The sequence below is a fragment of the Adiantum capillus-veneris genome, chromosome 14 (assembly GCF_014529385.1).
Source record: "Adiantum capillus-veneris isolate H3 chromosome 14, ASM1452938v2, whole genome shotgun sequence".
NCBI lineage: Eukaryota > Viridiplantae > Streptophyta > Polypodiopsida > Polypodiales > Pteridaceae > Adiantum > Adiantum capillus-veneris.
Window position 1 is genome coordinate 126,677,693 of NC_140944.1, and position 18,093 is coordinate 126,695,785.

The 18,093-nt window shown below is 41.0% G+C and overlaps 1 pseudogene; it reads right to left on the reverse strand.

The window, feature by feature from the left end:
- Positions 1–213: 213 nt before the first annotated feature.
- LOC147443097 (sugar transport protein MST4-like) lies at positions 214–13,643 on the reverse strand (annotated as a pseudogene).
- Positions 13,644–18,093: the final 4,450 nt, after the last annotated feature.

Here is an 18,093-nt window from a genome sequence, read left to right on the forward strand (position 1 = left end):
ATTTGTTTTGAGAAAAAGATTTGTTCTAAGAACCCCAAAACTCAATTATCTTCGTGATAATGAGGCTGGATTTGAGTTCCATTTGTTGCACACCATCGAGTAGATTTGTATTTTGTATCTTTCACAAGTTTGTATAATTAATCATCAAACTATCCTAAGGAAATATTTAGTCCCAAGTGATTGCATATTCTTCCCAAATAAGTGTGTTGTAGCCTATCTAGCTAGATCTTCTATCGCAACGATGAACTTGAAGAGCATGTGCACAAACACCAGCACGCCTAGTCCTGCCGACCGGACATTTTGTGATAGGATCTCGCCTGGTATTGAGGCGGTCCGGGGCGGGCAACAAGAAGAGTGGCCTCTAAGCACCCTTCTAGGCTCCCTTGCTGCTCAATTGGGTTGGGGTTGGAAAAAAAACAACAAACACACACACAAACCCGCAACCTAACTCTACACAAATTTGGGACACCACCTAGTTTTGGATGCGAACTAGGACGCGTAGAGAGAGAGAGAGACAGAGAGAGATAATGCTCGGGCTGCTTTGAAATGTATCGACAGTGATCAAGCAAACACAATTATATACGTAAGAAAGAGAGAGAAAGGGGGAGGGGTGCTTATTGCATTAATACCTTCTTACAAATCTGTCATGACCAAACAAAGTGAAATTAGTATTTGTTCAACATAGCTTGAGTAAATTACACCACAACACATCAAAAAAAAACCACCCCAATCACTGTCTTAAGGCCAGGGGAGTCCTCTCCACCCTGTCGCCCTCTTACAATATGTGGGATTTATGGCTAAATTGATGACAATACCCAGACACAAGCTATCAAGAACTGTAAAAAAAAAACACCAAGACACTTACAAATCATTGTTGTCCATTACTTCACGTTGGAAGAGAGACAAAGTATCCAAGCTTAGTCCAAATCCACCCTCCTTGATTCAACAAATGTTGGGCTTACACTAGTAGGAGAAATGATAGATTTCCTACTCTCAATTGAATGATCACTCTCTCTTACAATGGCATAGAGTTCCCTTGCTAATCACCCCTAATACAACACATGCATATGCATAAGACAATGAGCTTCCACTCAAGAGCTCCTTCTAGAGAGGTTGAGCTTGGCTTCTCAAGCTATAGCATAGTGCTCTTGCTTATGGCTCCCCCCTTTTGTGCTAGCTACACCCTCTTTTTATAGCAATTTTGAGGGCTAGGGTTACTCCTCTAACCATGGTTGAATTAGATTTTCAGCACTTATCTAATTTCTTTTGCTTGGAATTATTAAGAAGTTAATGGGATAGATGAAGAAGAGAGAGAGAGGAGAGAGAAGTGGAGGTGATAGGACTTTTCATAGTAGGTTTGTGTTAGTAAACTAGTAGAGTTAGTATTTTTATTGATTTACAAATGGAATTGGATATTTACAATGGGAGTATCCATGTAGGGTACAAATAAGAAATAAAAAACTCATAATAGGTAAGAAATTATAGATTTCTTACAATGTTGATGCTCCAAGTGTCTTGAGTAGGGTCAATTTTGACGTTTGTTGACGGTCCACTAGCTTTGACGGTACGTTTTTTCTCCACTCTTGACCTTTCTTGAGAGCCAAGGTGATTGAATATGAGTGATCAATCAACATGGTGCTGTCTTTCAAGAGAAGAGGCTGAATTTTGTGGTTTTCTTGATAGATATGGGTAATATGGAAGAGGAAAAATGAGACTAGGTGGTCAATTTAGGAATGGAAGTGTGTGTAGGAGACATGAGTTCACCATGGTTTCTCTTATTCTTCAAGGTTAAGAAGAAGGTGAGTAGGATGCAGAGAGGAGTGGTGAGAGAGGTGGGGATGATGAGTGGAGAAGTGTGTGTGAAAGAGGAAAAAGATAAAGTGGAAGAGGGAGTGTGGCTGCATAGCATGGGCAAACTGGGGTCCACCAATAAAATCATAGCTCACAGCTCGTAGCTCAAAAAAATATGAAAAACGTTGAGGTAAAATTTCAGCCCACGAGCTACAACTTTTGTTTGTATCACCTTTTCAAATTCAGAGAGCATGTGATCTTTAAAAATTCAGCAAAACCGACTGTTTTTTTCCACTGCACAAAGTCCTTGTGAGGTCCTTCTTTGGATGATTCTTTTGAATACCTCCAAGAGTGAGCCCCCCATAGTGCATGCATGCATGCCACATACCCTTGACCTTATTTGGTAGGTCTATAATTGAAGATATTGTTGAGATCATGATATAAATAAATAGTACACCTATGGAAATCAAATATTGAGGGGTCTAAAAAAATATGTACATGTCAAATATATATAATATAGGTGGAAAAAATATAAAGGGGTCAATATAAATCTCTCTCATTATAAATCTACCATAAAAAGATGAATATTTTTGGTGTTCTAATTTATGAGAGTAATAGAGAATAGATATAGGAAAGAAAAAAATCATAATAGTGAAAAAATATACACATAAATAAAACTAGTTTTTTTGGATTTTTGTTGGGATGGAGTTACACCAAAAATAAGAGAAGCTTGCATGAAATTATCTCTTTATGGAATAAAGAGTATGGTAAGAAAAATTGTGGTAATGGTGAGTCAATGCACATAGCGTAAATAACACACACCTAAGTATAAATATTTAAATAAATACCAAAATAACGATGAAAAATCCTTATATTTATGCCCTATATATAATGAAATATTTACACACAAAGAGGCCATAATATACCTTTTTAGTTTTATTTTTTTGGCTCAACTAGCCCGGTGACTAGTTAATTGAGGGTTTTTTAAGAAAATATAGAAAAAGTCTCCTAACTCACGCACGCCTATGTACAGTGAAATGGTAGGAATAGCCATAGTGTTTGGGTGATTTTGGTAGGGTGAGGTAGCTCACTATGACAATTTATAATAGCCAAAAAATGGCTATTATTAGCCCTCCCCCAGGATGATGGTATATTCATGTACCATCATAAAGCATTTTTTCCAAAGAGAGTACTTCAGAGTCCTTGACAAGATCTTCATTGTTTGGCCCCTCGGCATTTTGGCTCGACTTACACTCATGCTTCATGTAACAATACTTACATAAGACAGCTGTCCTTTGACAGATCTTTGGTAGATCCTTTGGTAGAAGGCGACTCAAATAAGGCTTCAAGAAATACCCGTTTACCTTCCTGGAGTGCTCTTTCCCATTCAAGTCCATAAGTTGATAGTAACTTGAATTGAAAGCCTTCTTGACTATGTATGGCCCCTAACATCTAGTTTTAAACTTGGCATCAAAATGATTATCGAGTCGATTATCATACCTTAGCACAAGATCTCCTTCATTGATGCCTTTGTCCTTCAGTTTCTTGTCAAGCTTTTCCTTCGTCTGTGTGGCTTTCCTCTTGTAGCACTCGTATGCTGCTTCTCTTTTCCACTCAAGCTCAGCTAAGGTAAGAATTCGATCCATCCATGCTTCTTGATCATCTTGTGCTGCTTTGCCATGAAGTCGCATTGTTGGAATGTTGAGCTCAATTGGTTGTAAAGCCTCTTGACCATAGACCAAGTGAAATGGTGTGAACTCCGTGGCTTACCTATATGTGGTTCGATACGCCCACAAGGCACCATCCAAGAAGTCATCCCACAACTTTGTCTTGTTTTTCACCATCTTTCTAATGATGCCTTCAATGACACCATTAGCTTTTTCTACCAAACCATTTGATTGGGGATAGTAGGGTGTACTATAACGATGTAGAATGTGAAGTTCTTCACAGACTTCTGTGAGCAAGCCCTTTCTAAACCCTAGACCATAAACCCTGGACCATTATCAGAAACAATCTCCAAAGGTGTGCCAAATCTACAACAAATGTGAGTGTAGACAAATTTGCTCAATGTCCTCTCATTTACCTTTGCCACACTTTGTGCTTCCACCCACCTAGTCATATAGTCTACAGCCACTAGAATGTAGATTTTACCATTTTTTGTCCTAGGCAGAGGACCCATAACATCAATGCCCCACTTTTCAAAGGGTCCATTTGCAAGCACGATTTTCCTTGGACCATAAACCAATCTTCTATTCCCATTAACCTGACAATTGTGACAACTTTTACACCAATGTTGGACATCCACATGCAGACTTGGCCAAACATACCCCGCAAGCAAAATATTCTTCACGGCAGTTAACTCTTGGGCAAAATGACCACCACATGCCTCTTCATGCAAACCTTTTAGAATGGCTGGAATCTCCTTGATAGTTGGTACTCTTCTGCACACTTGATCCTTCCCTCTTCGATAGAGGGATCCTTCTAGGAAGAAATATGTGCTTGTCTTCTTCATGAGTCTCCTCTTCTGCGCCTTCGTGAAGTCTTGTGGAAACTCACCCTCCAAAATGTATCTAATAATGGGAGTCAATGACTCCAATCACTGGTATCTCGGTTGCTTGACAGTTGCTGCCACCATGATGACATGCACTTCTTTCTCAACACATGCAACTACTTGTTGTGCAAGTAAATTGGCATCTTCATTCTGTTTCCTAGGAATATGATATAGTTACACTTCTTCAAATTGATTAGACAATCTACGAATGGCATGAACTTTTGTCCTTAGTCTTTCATTCTTGCATGCCCAAATGCTTAAACTTTGCTTCACAATGAGAAGTGCATCCCCTTTTACCATGAGACGTTGTATACCTTGGCCAATGCATATCTTTAAACCATGAAGTAGTGTGTCGTATTCTGCTTCATTGTTGCTAGTTGAACCTGGTAGATTGACCTTCTCTTTCATGACCACCTCCCCACTTGGGTTGAGCAATACTAGCCCTCCCCCTGCTTTTCCTGTGGCTCATCGAAAAGCTCCATCAAAGAACAAGGTAAAAGTATTAGAAATACTTTTAGGTGGTGGCAATGGTAGGGTCTTTATCTTAGGCACCTAATTTCTTTCTCATGTACCTTATAAGTGAGAATCCCTGCCAATTGTGCACGCACACTATCTTCTACCTTGAAAGAGTATTGAAACTCTTGCAACTCCATAATCGACTTCGAGATCCTAGTACTAAGATTCATTTGAGATGACACCCAAGGGAACAAATTTTCTGCAGTGAGAATTACAAAAGGTTTTGGTAGCAAGTAGGATCTAAACTTTCTCACTGCAAACATGAGAGAAAGCATCATGAGTTCTGCCTCCGTGTAGCCTCTCTCTAAAGCATTCATGAACCTACTAGCCAAGTAGATGGGTTGCATCCTGGTACTGTGGGGATCTTGTTGTAATAAAATTTCACCAATCGTTTCCTTTCCAACACTAGAGCTAACAAAGAATGTGTACTCCCAACAAGGAGGCATGAGTGTTGGTAGCTCTTACAAAATGACTTTAATATTACAAAAATACTCTTCAAGATCATCAGACCATGCAAATTCTACTTGTTGTGTCAACTTTTGCAAAGGGTGAAGTAACTCCGAGGCTAAGTGAATGAAGCGTGACATATACTTCACCTTTTGAATGAATGAGATGACCTCCTTAAGACTCTTTGGTGATGGTAGCTCAATGAGAGCTTTTGTCTTTGCCACCTCAATACCTTTATAGGAAACCTTGTGACCAAGCAAGATCACTTCATCCTCACCTATGTGGCACTTGTCCGGGTTGAGTTGACCTCCTATGTCGTAAGTTTTTTTAACCCTTCTTCTACCTTTTGTAGATACAATGATTTTGAGATATAAATGCAAAAATCATCAATAAAAACCCTAATGGACTTTCCAAAGAATGCTTGAAACACCATGTTCATGAAGCGTTGGAAAGCTGCAGGAGCATTTGTCAGTCCAAATGGCATGACTCTAAAAGCATAACAACCCCAAAGAGTGATGAAGGTTGTTTTCAACTGATCTTCCAATGCAATACCTATTTGAAAGTAATGCAAGTAGCCATCACGCACAGTGTACTTCTCATGACCAGCTACCTCATTTAGTATCTCATCTTGAAATGGGAGGGGAAAGTGATCTCTTTTTGTTGCCTCATTGAGTGGACGGTAATCCACACACACCCTCTACTTGCCGTTTTTCTAAGGAGTGACAACAACTGGAGAGACCCACTCTGAATTCTCCACTGGATAAATACCACTCTGAATTCTCCACTGGATAAATAAAACCTGCTGCTAGAAGCTTTCTTACCTCCTTGAGTAAAGCCTGCTCCTTGATGACTCCTAGCCTTCGTAGCTTCTGAGCCTTAGGTGTGGCCTCTGGCTTCAACTCAATTTTGTGTTGAACAACATCTACTCCACGCACATCGGTGTAGTCTTTAGCAAAAAGCCTAGGAAATTTCCTTAACACACCTTTGAGATCCTCTCTTTCATCCTTTGTAAGTGTTGTAGATAACATACCTTCTAGCATTCTTTCATCTTCCACTTTTTGGTTCTCTTGGGAACCTACCTCTTCCAAACCTGGGCAAGAGGTCTCTTGGTTGTTTGGATTAAACCTTACCCCCATGACTTCAATGGAAGACTCCTCTTCAGTAATGATGCCGCTACTTTCTCCTTCTGAAGTGCTATTGGTCCAGCCTTCCTCCGTCTCACTTTGAGATGATTCTTCATGGAGCTCCTCTTGGCGTTGCTCCTTCATGTCAAAGACAACCTTCTTATGATTGTCATTCCTGCAAATTAGCTTTCCACTCTCCCAATGCTACAAAGCTCGCATTTTCATTAGCCATGGTCTTTCTAGGATAAATGGGTAACCATTTCCTTTGGTAGACATGACATAGAAATCCACTACTTTCTTAATGCCAAAGGCCTCCACAAAAACATTTTTACAAATGCCTACGCACCTAGCCTTGCTATTGTTTGCCATTTTCACTTTGACTTCAGGTGTCTCATGGATGTGCATGCCTAGTCTTTGCATGAGTCCCTCTGTCATGATACAAATTTGTGCACTCCCATCCACTAGACCTTTCCTAACCAATCTTCCTTTGATATAACAATCTAGCACCGGTGTAATATCCTCATTCATTTCAGCTTGTGAAATTTTTACAACAGGCACTCTCTCTTTTACCTTTCTCCTAGTGCTAACTGCCTTTGTTAAATCCATCCTAACTTGTGGACATAATGCAAGAAACTGAGGCCATGAGATATCACGACCCTTACCTCTCATGTCTTCCAACAAGTTGTATGGAGCCATACCATATCCAAGAGGTAAGTCTTGGAGGTTGATACGACGTCGAGTCCTCTTGGTTTCCTTGGTCTCCTTTGCCTTCTTTTCTCATCCATGATCACTTCGTGACTCCTTCTTTCTCCTTCCCTTTTCCACAGCCACGCTTAATGCCATTTGCTTCCATGTCAACCTCTTTTGAATTTGTCACCTCTACCACATGCACATTTGGGTCTGGCAAAAGTGGAACTCCTTCTACCCCTTGTGGAGGTGGTCTTGGTCCATTTGGTCTTTGTAGAAGCCTTGGTTGTTGACCAATTCCTTCACCTGCATTCATCATCATTGGGTAATTCAAGTTAGGTCTCCCTGGCTTCCCATGGGGCCAGGGAAAATTATACATCCCGTGTCCAGACTCTCCGCAATTCCAACATTGCAAGACTCTCCTAAGTCGTGGATCTCGCTCTTCAGACTTCTTTGCTTGTCCCTTTGGACCTACAGCTTGTGCAAGGTGAATTGACAAGCTGCTTAAAGATTCATTTAACTTCTCAATCACTTCCTCCATTACCTCAGGAAGCTCCCTATATGTTGATGCTTGTGACTTACCTTTCGGTCTAAGACCTTCTATTGGAACCTCTCCCCTTAGGCACTTGAGTTTTCTATATTTCTCAGCAGCCCTAGTTTCAGCTGCATCAAAGGTAGCAGGTGCATCCGCCTCAACTTTTATCTTAAGGTTAGGAAAGAGTCCGGCTATGAACCTCTCCTTCTTTAGAAACTCTGCACCATCACCAGGGTTAGCAACATTTCTCATCCATACAACCCAAAGACGTAGAAGCTCTTGCTTGTACAAGTAGTAGTCATCTAGGTCTTTTTGCTTATGAGAAACAATGTCTTGCCATAGTTTTTAAGTTTTTTGGGGATCAAAAAAGTATCTCTTGAAATGATTCACAACTTCCATGTAATTCCCTTTAACTTCCTCAGGCAACGAGTCAAACCAAGTGTTAGCATCTTTCCTAAGGACCACTTCAAACATCTCTACGCATTCTTGATCAGTTACTATCCTCTTGATACGACAAGACATCTTGAAATTTGCAAAAAATAATTATGCATCCTCTCCAGGCTCTCCAAAGAAAAGAGGATATCCAGACATTTGGCGTTGGGCCTCCATTGAATCAGTTTTAAGGTGACAACACGTTTTTGTTTTTTATTTTTTAGATTTACACAGTAATATTTTCTAAATTTCAATCTATTGTACAACAAAATAAAAATATTCACATCAAATGACCTATGATAATCAATAAGAGGCAGGATGACAGGGTTTGGTGATGCCAGAATTTCTCCTACTCTTTGGGCACCAAACATGAACACCATACGTTGTTGAAAGTGGATCTTCCTACTAATTGCAACGTTTATTCTAATGTGTGGAGTAAAATGGAAGGGAAAAACCTCTATTCTTGGGCCATTATCCATGGTCTATACATGACCTAATGCTTAAAACAAAACAAAAATATAGACGTCCAAACTAAGGTCGTACCTAATGAGAGGCAAAATAAAAGGATTTACTGATGCGTTTATCCCTGCCATCCTAAGGGGACCTAAAATTCTACGAATTACACATTGAAATTGCAACTTAGTACTAACAATTATGTGTACTTTTTGCCTTGCAATCGGAATAAAAGGATCATACAAATTCTCGTTATTCATGTAAACTAATTGACTATTCTAACGATTGATCCTACACAAAAACATACACAAGTTGGTTCCTCATTGGAAACACCAATTTGAGGCGGTCCGGGACGGGCAACAAGAAGAGTGGCCTCTAAGCACCCTTCTAAGCTCCCGTGCTGCTCAATTGGGTTGGGGTTGGGAAAAAAACAACAAACACACACACAAAGCCGTAACCTAACCCTACACAAATTTGGCACACCACCTAGTTTTGGATGCGAACTAGGACGCGTAGAGAGAGAGAGAGAGACACACACACACACACACACACACACACACACACACAGAGAGAGAGAGAGAGAGAGAGAGAGAGATAATGCTCGGGTTGCTTTGAAATGTATCGACAGTGATCAAGAAAACACAATTATATATGTAAGAAAGAGAGAGAAAGGGGGAGGGGTGCTTATTGCATTAATACCTTCTTACAAATCTGTCATGACCAATCAAAGTGAAATTAGTATTTGTTCAACATAGCTTGAGTAAATTACACCACAACCCATCAAAAAAAAAAACCACCCCAATCACTGTCTTAAGGCCAGGGGAGTCCTCTCCACTCTGTCGCCCTCTTACAGTATGTGGGATTTATGGCTAAATTGATGACAATACCCAGACACAAGCTATCAAGAACTGTAAAAAAAAAACACCAAGACACTTACAAATCATTGTTGTCCATTACTTCACGTTGGAAGAGAGACAAAGTATCCAAGCTTAGTCCAAATCCACCCTCCTTGATTCAGCAAATGTTGGCCTTACACTAGTAAGAGAAATGATAGATTTCCTACTCTCAATTGAATGATCACTCTCTCTTACAATGGCATAGAGTTCCCTTCCTAATCACCCCTAATACAACACATACATATGCATAAAACAATGAGCTTCCACTCAAGAGCTCCTTCTAGAGAGGTTGAGCTTGGCTTCTCAAGCTATAGCATAGTGCTCTTGCTTATGGCTCCCCCCCTTTTGTGCTAGCTACACCCTCTTTTTATAGAAATTTTGAGGGCTAGGGTTACTCCTCTAGCCATGGTTGAGTTAGATTTTCAGCACTTCTCTAATTTCTTTTGCTTGGAATTATCAAGAAGTTGGTGGGGATAGATGAAGAAGAGAGAGAGGAGAGAAGTGGAGGTGATAGAACTTTCCATAGTAGGTTAGTGTTAGTAAACTAGTAGAGTTAGTATTTTTATTGATTTACAAATGGAATTGGATATTTACAATGGGAGTATCCATGTAGGGTACAAATAAGGAAGAAAAAACTCTTAATAGGTAAGAAATTATGGATTTCTTACAATGTTGATGCTCTAAGTGTCTTGAGTAGGGTCAATTTTAACACTTGTTGACGGTCCACTAGCTTTGACGATACGTTTTTTCTCCACTCTTGACCTTCCTTGAGAGCCAAGGTGATTGAATATGAGTAATCAATCAACATGGTGCTGTCTTTCAAGAGAAGAAGCTGAATTTTGTGGTTTTCTTGATAGATATGGGTAATATGGAAGAGGAAAAATGAGACTAGGTGGTCAATTTTGGAATGGAAGTGTGTGTAGGAGACATGAATTCACCATGGTTTCTCTTATTCTTCAAGGTTGAGAAGAAGGTGAGTAGGGTGCAGAGAGGAGTGGTGAGAGAGGTGGGGATGATGAGTGGAGAAGTGTGTGTGAAAGACGAAAATGATAAAGTGGAAGAGGGAGTGTGGCTGCATAGCATGGGCAAACTGGGGTCCACCAATAAAATCATAGCTTACAACTCGTAGCTCAAAAAAATATGAAAAACTTTGAGATAAAAGTTCAGCTCACGAGCTATAACTTTTGTTTGTATCACCTTTTCAAATTCGGAGAGCATGTGATCTTTAAAAATTTAGCAAAACCGACTATTTTTTTCCACTGCACAAAGTCTTTGTGAGGTCCTTCTTTGGATGATTCTTTTGAATACCTCCAAAAGTGAGCCCTCCATAGTGCATGCATGCATGCCACGTACCCTTGACTTTATTTGGTAGGTCTATAATTGAAGATATTGTTGAGATCATGATATAAATAAATAGTACAACTATGGAAATCAAATATTGAGGGGTCTAAAAAAATATGTACATGTCAAATATAAATAATATATGTAAAAAAAATATAAAGGGGTCAAAATAAATCTCTCTCATTATAAATCTATCATAAAAAGATGAATATTTTTTGTGTTCTAATTTATGAGAGTAATAGAGAATAGATATAAGAAGAAAAAAAATCACAATAGTGAAAAAATATACACATAAATAAAACTAATTTTTTTGGATTTTTGTTGGGATGAAGTTACACCAAAAATAAAAGAAGCTTGCATGAAATTATCTCTTTATGGAATAAAGAGTATGGCAAGAAAAATTGTGGTAATGGTGAGTCAATGCACATAGCGTAAATAACACACACCTAAGTATAAATATTTAAATAAATACCAAAATAATTATAAAAAATCCTTATATTTATGCCCTATATATAATAAAATATTTACACACAAAGAGGCCATAATATATCTTTTTATTTTTATTTTTATTTTTTTTTGGCTCAGCTATCCCGGTGACTAGTTAATTGAGGATTTTTAAGAAAATATAGACAGAGTCCCCTAACTCACGCACGCTTATTTACAGTGAAATGGTAGGGATAGCCACAGTGTTTGGATGATTTTGGTAGGGTGAGATAGCTTACTATGACAATTTATAATAGCCATGTACAGTGAAATGGTAGAGATAGCCACAATGTTTGGGTGATTTTGGGAAGGTGAAGTAGCTCACTATGACAATTTATAATAGCCAAAAAATGGCTATCAGTATCAGCCATGCAAAAGGCACTAAAGAAGCTGCAAAGCTCATCACAAATACACAGACCATGATTACTTCTGTTATGCCCTCTGCTGGTGGTAGCTTCTTCACGTCTCCATTTAACGTGGTCGCAAACAGGCTCCCGATCACCACCTTGCACGATCATTACAATTATAACATTGTGTGTGTGTGTGTGTGTGTGTGTGTGTGTGTGTGTGTGAGAGAGAGAGAGAGAGAGAGAGAGAGAGAATAAGAAAGAAGAAGAGAGTTTTAACATCGTAGGAAATTATCACAAGATACCTTAAAGATCTAGCCGACGAGGAGTTGAACTCAAGACCTGTTATTCAAGAGGGAAATGGCATAACCAATCTACCACACTTGGGTGATAGAAAGGTTATACCATTTTCGTCTTTTTATTAGCACACACACACACATCCGAGAAGAAGAGAGTTTTAACGTAGTAGGAAACTATCGTGGAGAGAGAGAGAGAGAGAGAGAGAGAGAGAGAGAGAGAGAGATTATACCTAGGTGGAAACCATGAAGACGCAACCGACGAGAATTAAGTAGCGGCGACCGACTTTATCAACGAAGAAGAGAGAGGCAGACTGTTAGGAGACAGACCACACTAATGATGATAGCTGAGTAAAGGGAAGCCTGGTCACCAAAACCAGCCAGCTTGAAAAGAAAAGGCCCATAAAACAATATGGCTTCATTGCCTGCCACCTGCTGGAAGAAGGGAAGCAAGCAAGCAATGACTAGCTCACCTCTATGCCTCCTCACAGAACAGCTGCTTGTATGCCTCCCAGCTATTGGTCCCTCGCGACTTTTCCGACAGCGCAACGAGCTCGTTGAACTCACCGGATACGTTTGCCCCTCTTCCCCTTATCTTTTTGAGGACTTCTTTGGCTTGCTCCAGCTCCCCCCTCTGCACTAGAGATATGGGAGTCTCTACTACCACAAGACTGCATAATGTAAGCAGCAGAGCTGGCAATCCTGCTACCCCCAAAGAGAGCCTCCACCCCCATGGCCGACGTATCTTGTCCGCCACGTAATTTACGATGTTTCCTGACATGGCCCCTATCACAACATACACAGTACATAGCAAGTTCAGCATCCCCCGTTTGCCAGGAGGTGCTATCTCCACCAAGTACAAGGGCATAGCCTGCATCAGCACAATGTGCAAAACCTCTCTCTCTCTCTCTCTCTCTCTCTCTCTCTCTCTCTCTCTCACACACACACACACACACATACATAGCCAGTGAATTACAAGGTAGAGTGGGCATACATTGGTCTCACATTCCTCCATGTAAACTACAATCGGCTCATTACTTGAGGAAGCCCAAAACTGTCTTCTGAGAAGCATGTACCTGAGAGGCAAAGCCGATTCCACATCCGAGAAGGGCCCTTGCACCGATGATCATGGCTAGATTTTGTGTGGCAATGCCAACTATGGTCCCGCCCATGAAGAACAAGCTAGCCGAGAGCATGCTTACTTTTCCTCCAAGCTTCTGGCTCACCACAGACGCAAAGAAGGTGGCTGGCAAGGCGGCCAGGTAAAGACTGGATGAGAAGAGCTGAAAGACCTGGTTGTCATACTTACTGTAATTGTCCTCCTTTGCATTTATCTTGTGTTTGCGCACGTCCGGATAAAATTTGATGAGGAAACCATCCAGGATCGACATCCCACCTGCATGAGAGTAAGCAAGTCTCTGCACTCACCGCCGCAGAGAGAGAGAGAGAGAGAGAGATTACCAGCAATGACGAGGTCGTAGCCATAGATAAGGCCTCCGCTGCCCACCATGATGCATGTGAACACCACATACGCGGTTATGGGCGCTCTGCTGCTGCCGGTTTTAATGTTGAGGTGGGTTCTCCTGCTGACGATGATGCTACTGCTGCTCCGCTCTCCATCATCGACTACAGAAAGCTTACTTCGTTAATCCAGCGCTAATTAGTATTCAAGTTTCCTAATCCGCCGGGCTGTTGAAAGGATTGGGACCGTTCTACAGAAATGGAAATTTTAATCTTCACGAGATCGCCAACCTGTTACCAACAGTTTCGAATGGCCAAAATGGGCATAGCCAATCTACCACACTTGGGTGATAAAATGTGGTGTATTTTGGGAGATGGATAAGCTAGACACAAACACATACGTATAAATATACACACACGAACACGTATATACATACACACGCACACACACATAGTTTCTCAAGCCCACTCATGGACACATTTAGAAAAACTCGCACTATATCGCTCTATTCTCACTTTCGAATGTCTCCATGCATCATGTATGCATGTAAATATGTGTACATGTGTACGTACCTAATTGTGTGTGTATATGTGTTCGTGTATGTATACATATATATATATATATATATATGTGTGTGTGTGTGTGTGTGTGTGTGTGTGTGTGTGTGTGTCTATCTTATACATCTCCCCACAATACACCACATTCTATCACCCCAAATGTGGTAGATTGGTTATGCCATTTCCCTCTTGAATAACACGTCTTGAGTTCTCAACTCTCGTTGGATAGACCTTTCAAGTCTCTTGGGGTAGTTTCCTACAATGTTAAAAGTCTCTTCTTCTTCTTCTTCTTCTTCCTTGTCGTCATCCCTCACCATCCTCGCCTTTGTCTCCCCCCTCTTATGGTGCGCACATGCACCTTGTGCTCCTAGTCGTCGGTTGAAAAGTGCAGCTTGCCCACGAAGAGGCCCACCATGCCCTTGTAGGGATCCATCCCTTGCTCCACCAATGATATTGGATCATTAGACGCTTGGAATTCGATGCAGTGTTATTGTGTGCCGCTTGGGGTTGGTTTTGTTTGTCAACCACACAATTCTCCTAATTTATTGCCCTACCTTCTCGCCATCTCTAGTCAAAACCGTGGAGAAGCATGTGCGCTTTTGCCAGGGCGATGGATGGCACTCTCTCTTCCATCGGTTCCCTCTCTCTCTCTCTCTCTCTCTCTCTCTCTCTCTCTCACACACACACACACACACACACACACACCATCTATCTCCCCTGCTTGCTGACAATCTACTAGCGCCTAAAATTTCCTACCGAGTTCATTGTTGTGTCATGTCCTCCATGTGGTACCTATATCATTTTCATTGTCGCAAGTCTACCTGAAGGAGCTCGATGCTACCCACTCCCCAGTTGCTCCCACACTATCCACCACTATGTGTTCTCGTGTGCACTCAATGTAAGACAGGGGTGACTAGAACCAGAGAGTCCACCACCCAACCACCCTTTATATAGGCATGCCCCTTGGCCCTTTTCCCTAGTTGGACTCCCCGTTCCACACCGCCTAGCCCGTCCCTGCCTTATCTAGTCCGGCGTTGCCGGTGTCCTGACATTACTCCCCCCTTAAGAAGAGTTTTCTTCCTCGAAAACAAAAGTGGGAAACTTCTTCTTCAGAACACTAATGTTTTCCCAAGTGGCACCTTCTTCAAGTCGGTCTTTCCACTTGATTAAGGCATACGTGATGACGTGTACACAACTCATGATAATCAAGAACACGTTTAGGTTCATGCAGTAAGGTAGGAGGTTCAATGTAATCAACCAAAACCTGTTGGTCAATGACATTGTCGTCCCCATATAACCACTTTCGTAGACGGCTTACATGAAACACCGGATGAATGCGAGAATGTGAAGGTAGTAATAGTTCGTAGGCACGATCACCTACTCGCTTGAGTATTTTGAAAGGCCCACAATATCGGGGAGATAATTTAGGCGTCAGTGGTCCAGTTTTCAGACTTTCTGAATGTTCAGGCACACGTAAAAATACTTTCTCCCTTTCTTCGAAGGCAACTTGCTAATGTTTCTCATCAGCGTATTTCTTATACCGATCATGTGCTTGCGAGACATTCTGGCGAGCAAGTTTCAGCATATCCATGTGGTCTTGGAGAAAATCCTTAACCTGTTGGAGTTTTTCGGTTGCCAAACCCACCGTAACTGGAGACCTAGGTTGAAACCCGTACATGAGCATGAAAGGACTAAAACCTATTGTGACATGCTTAGCACTATTGTAGGCAAACTCGAGAATAGGTAACTATTTGGCACAAATGTCCATGTCCGTCGGTACACAAACTCTCCCCTTGTGGAGTAGGTACCCATTGTCGATGGTAAAATGTTTCCATTGTTGTAGTTCATCACTTGATAAAGAAACTAGGTGTGGAGGTTAATTGTACACTACCGTCATTGGAGTGAGAAGGATCCCTCTTTTGAACATAGCTCCACACTTTGGAATATGCTTCATCATGCTCATATTTGTCCTTGAGAGAATCTAAAAATTCACTACGAAGTTCCATGAACAAGAGCGAATTGATCTCTGGCATTCTACTTAGAGCGTCTGCCACTACATTGTATCGGCCTTTGCGATACCTTAGCTTGGCGTCATATTCGTGAAGGATCTCGGCCCACCTGGCTTTTCGACCCTTTAAATTTGTTTGTTGTGTAAACCATTTGATGCTTTCATGGTCAAACACAATCTCGAATTGAGCACCATACAGATAATGCCGCCATGTTTTTAAGGCCGACACTATTGCATAGAGTTCGCGTTCGTAAGCAGAATAATTTTGTTGAGGTACATCAAGCTTCTTACTTTCAAATGCAATCGGCCGTCCGTCTTATAACAGGACTTCTCCAATAGCACGATCACTAGCATCCGTTTCCAAAACGAATGGTTTCAAAGTATCTACAATAGCCAGTATAGGAGATGTAGCTAATGCATCCTTGAGCGTATCGAAACTGTGCTGCTGAGCGGATCCCCACTGAAAAGCTTTTCCTTTGCCTTTAAGTTGATCTGTCATAGGAACAGCAAGTTGAGTATAGTTTTTAACGAATCTTCGGTAAAAACCTGCAAATCCTAAAAATATTTGTAATTCTTCCAGATTTTTAGGAGGAGGCCATTTTTTATGGTATCCACTTTGGATTGATCCATGTATAGTCCGTGAGCTGAAATAACATGCCCTAAATAATGAATTTCATCTTTTAGAAAATCACATTTAGATTCCTTGGCATATAACTTGTTTGTACATAACAACTCAAACACCTGCGTGAGATGTTGTAAGTGCTCTTCTTCAGAAGCACTATAGACTAGGATGTCATCGAGGAACACAATGACAAATTTGCCCAAATATGGCATCAAGACACTATCCATAAGTGTCATGAATGTTGCGGGCGCATTGGTTAACCCAAAGGGCATCACCAAAAACTCGTAGTGTCCAAACCGTGTTCAGAATGCAGTCTTAGGTATATCGGCAAGCCGCATACAGACTTGGTGATATCCTGACCGCAAGTCGGTTTTTGTAAAAATGTGAGCATGATTAGCTTATCAAATAACTCATCTAGTCTTGACAATGGGTATTTGTTCTTAACTGTAACCGCATTTAAGCCCTGGTAGTCTACGCACATGCGCATACTACCATCCTTTTTCTTCACTAAAAGGATAGGCGAAGCCCATGGTGAAGAACTGGGTTGTATAAACCCTCTGCTAAGGTAGTCAGCAAGCTGACGTTCCACCTCAGCAGCCTCTGAGTAACTCATACGGTAAGGTGGTTTACTAACAGGTTTACAGCCTGCAGCCACGTCAATGCTATGTTGTACTGATCGTGTCGGCGGTAATCCTGATGGAAAATCATTAGGAAATACATCTTGAAATTCCTTTAATAATTTTTGTAATTGACTAGCAACGTTTGCTTGTTTAGAATTAGCAATTGGCAGAATAGAGGAGAGAGAAGCATGCGACGTTGAGGAATGTTCAACAGACTCAATGTTAGAAAGAAAATGAGACAGTGAGTAACACAAGAAAACCTGGTCTATTTCATTATCAGAAACGAGTTGCATAAGCTCAGCAGTACAAATCAGTGGTGATGAAGGTATATCCTTTTCTCCTAACAACAACACATGTGCGCCATGGGATTCAAACATCAAGTTGTTGTGCTAATAGCTACGCTTCAGTGATGGTCCTAGGCTATGCAACCACTCCCTACCACGAACCACATCAGCCCTTTTCATGTTCATAACCTGAAAATCCAAACAAGTAGAGTACCCTTGTATTTCCAATGGAACAGCTCAGCATTGAGTATCCCATATTTTAGTATCATGTCCATTCATCATTGCTACCTTGTAGCGGTGGATACTCGGAGTTTGAGGTAGTTTGAGCTTTTTTACCAATCCATAATTGATGAAATTGTGAGTAGCACTGTCATCTACCAAGATGCACACCTTGTGCCCTTGCAGATATCCATGCATATGTACTAACTCATGTGGTCCAAAGGTTTGTTGCCACATCTGTGGAGAATTTTGAGGAAGACTCAAGAGGCAGTAGTTGCACCGTGTGCACTACTTTCTCCTTCCCCTAAGTAGCAGATTTCCCCTTGGGACAATCCTTTTTGCCATGACCTCTTCCTAAACATTGAAAACATAACTTCTCTTTCTTGGATTTATCAAAATCCTCATGAGAGAGAGGACCCCTG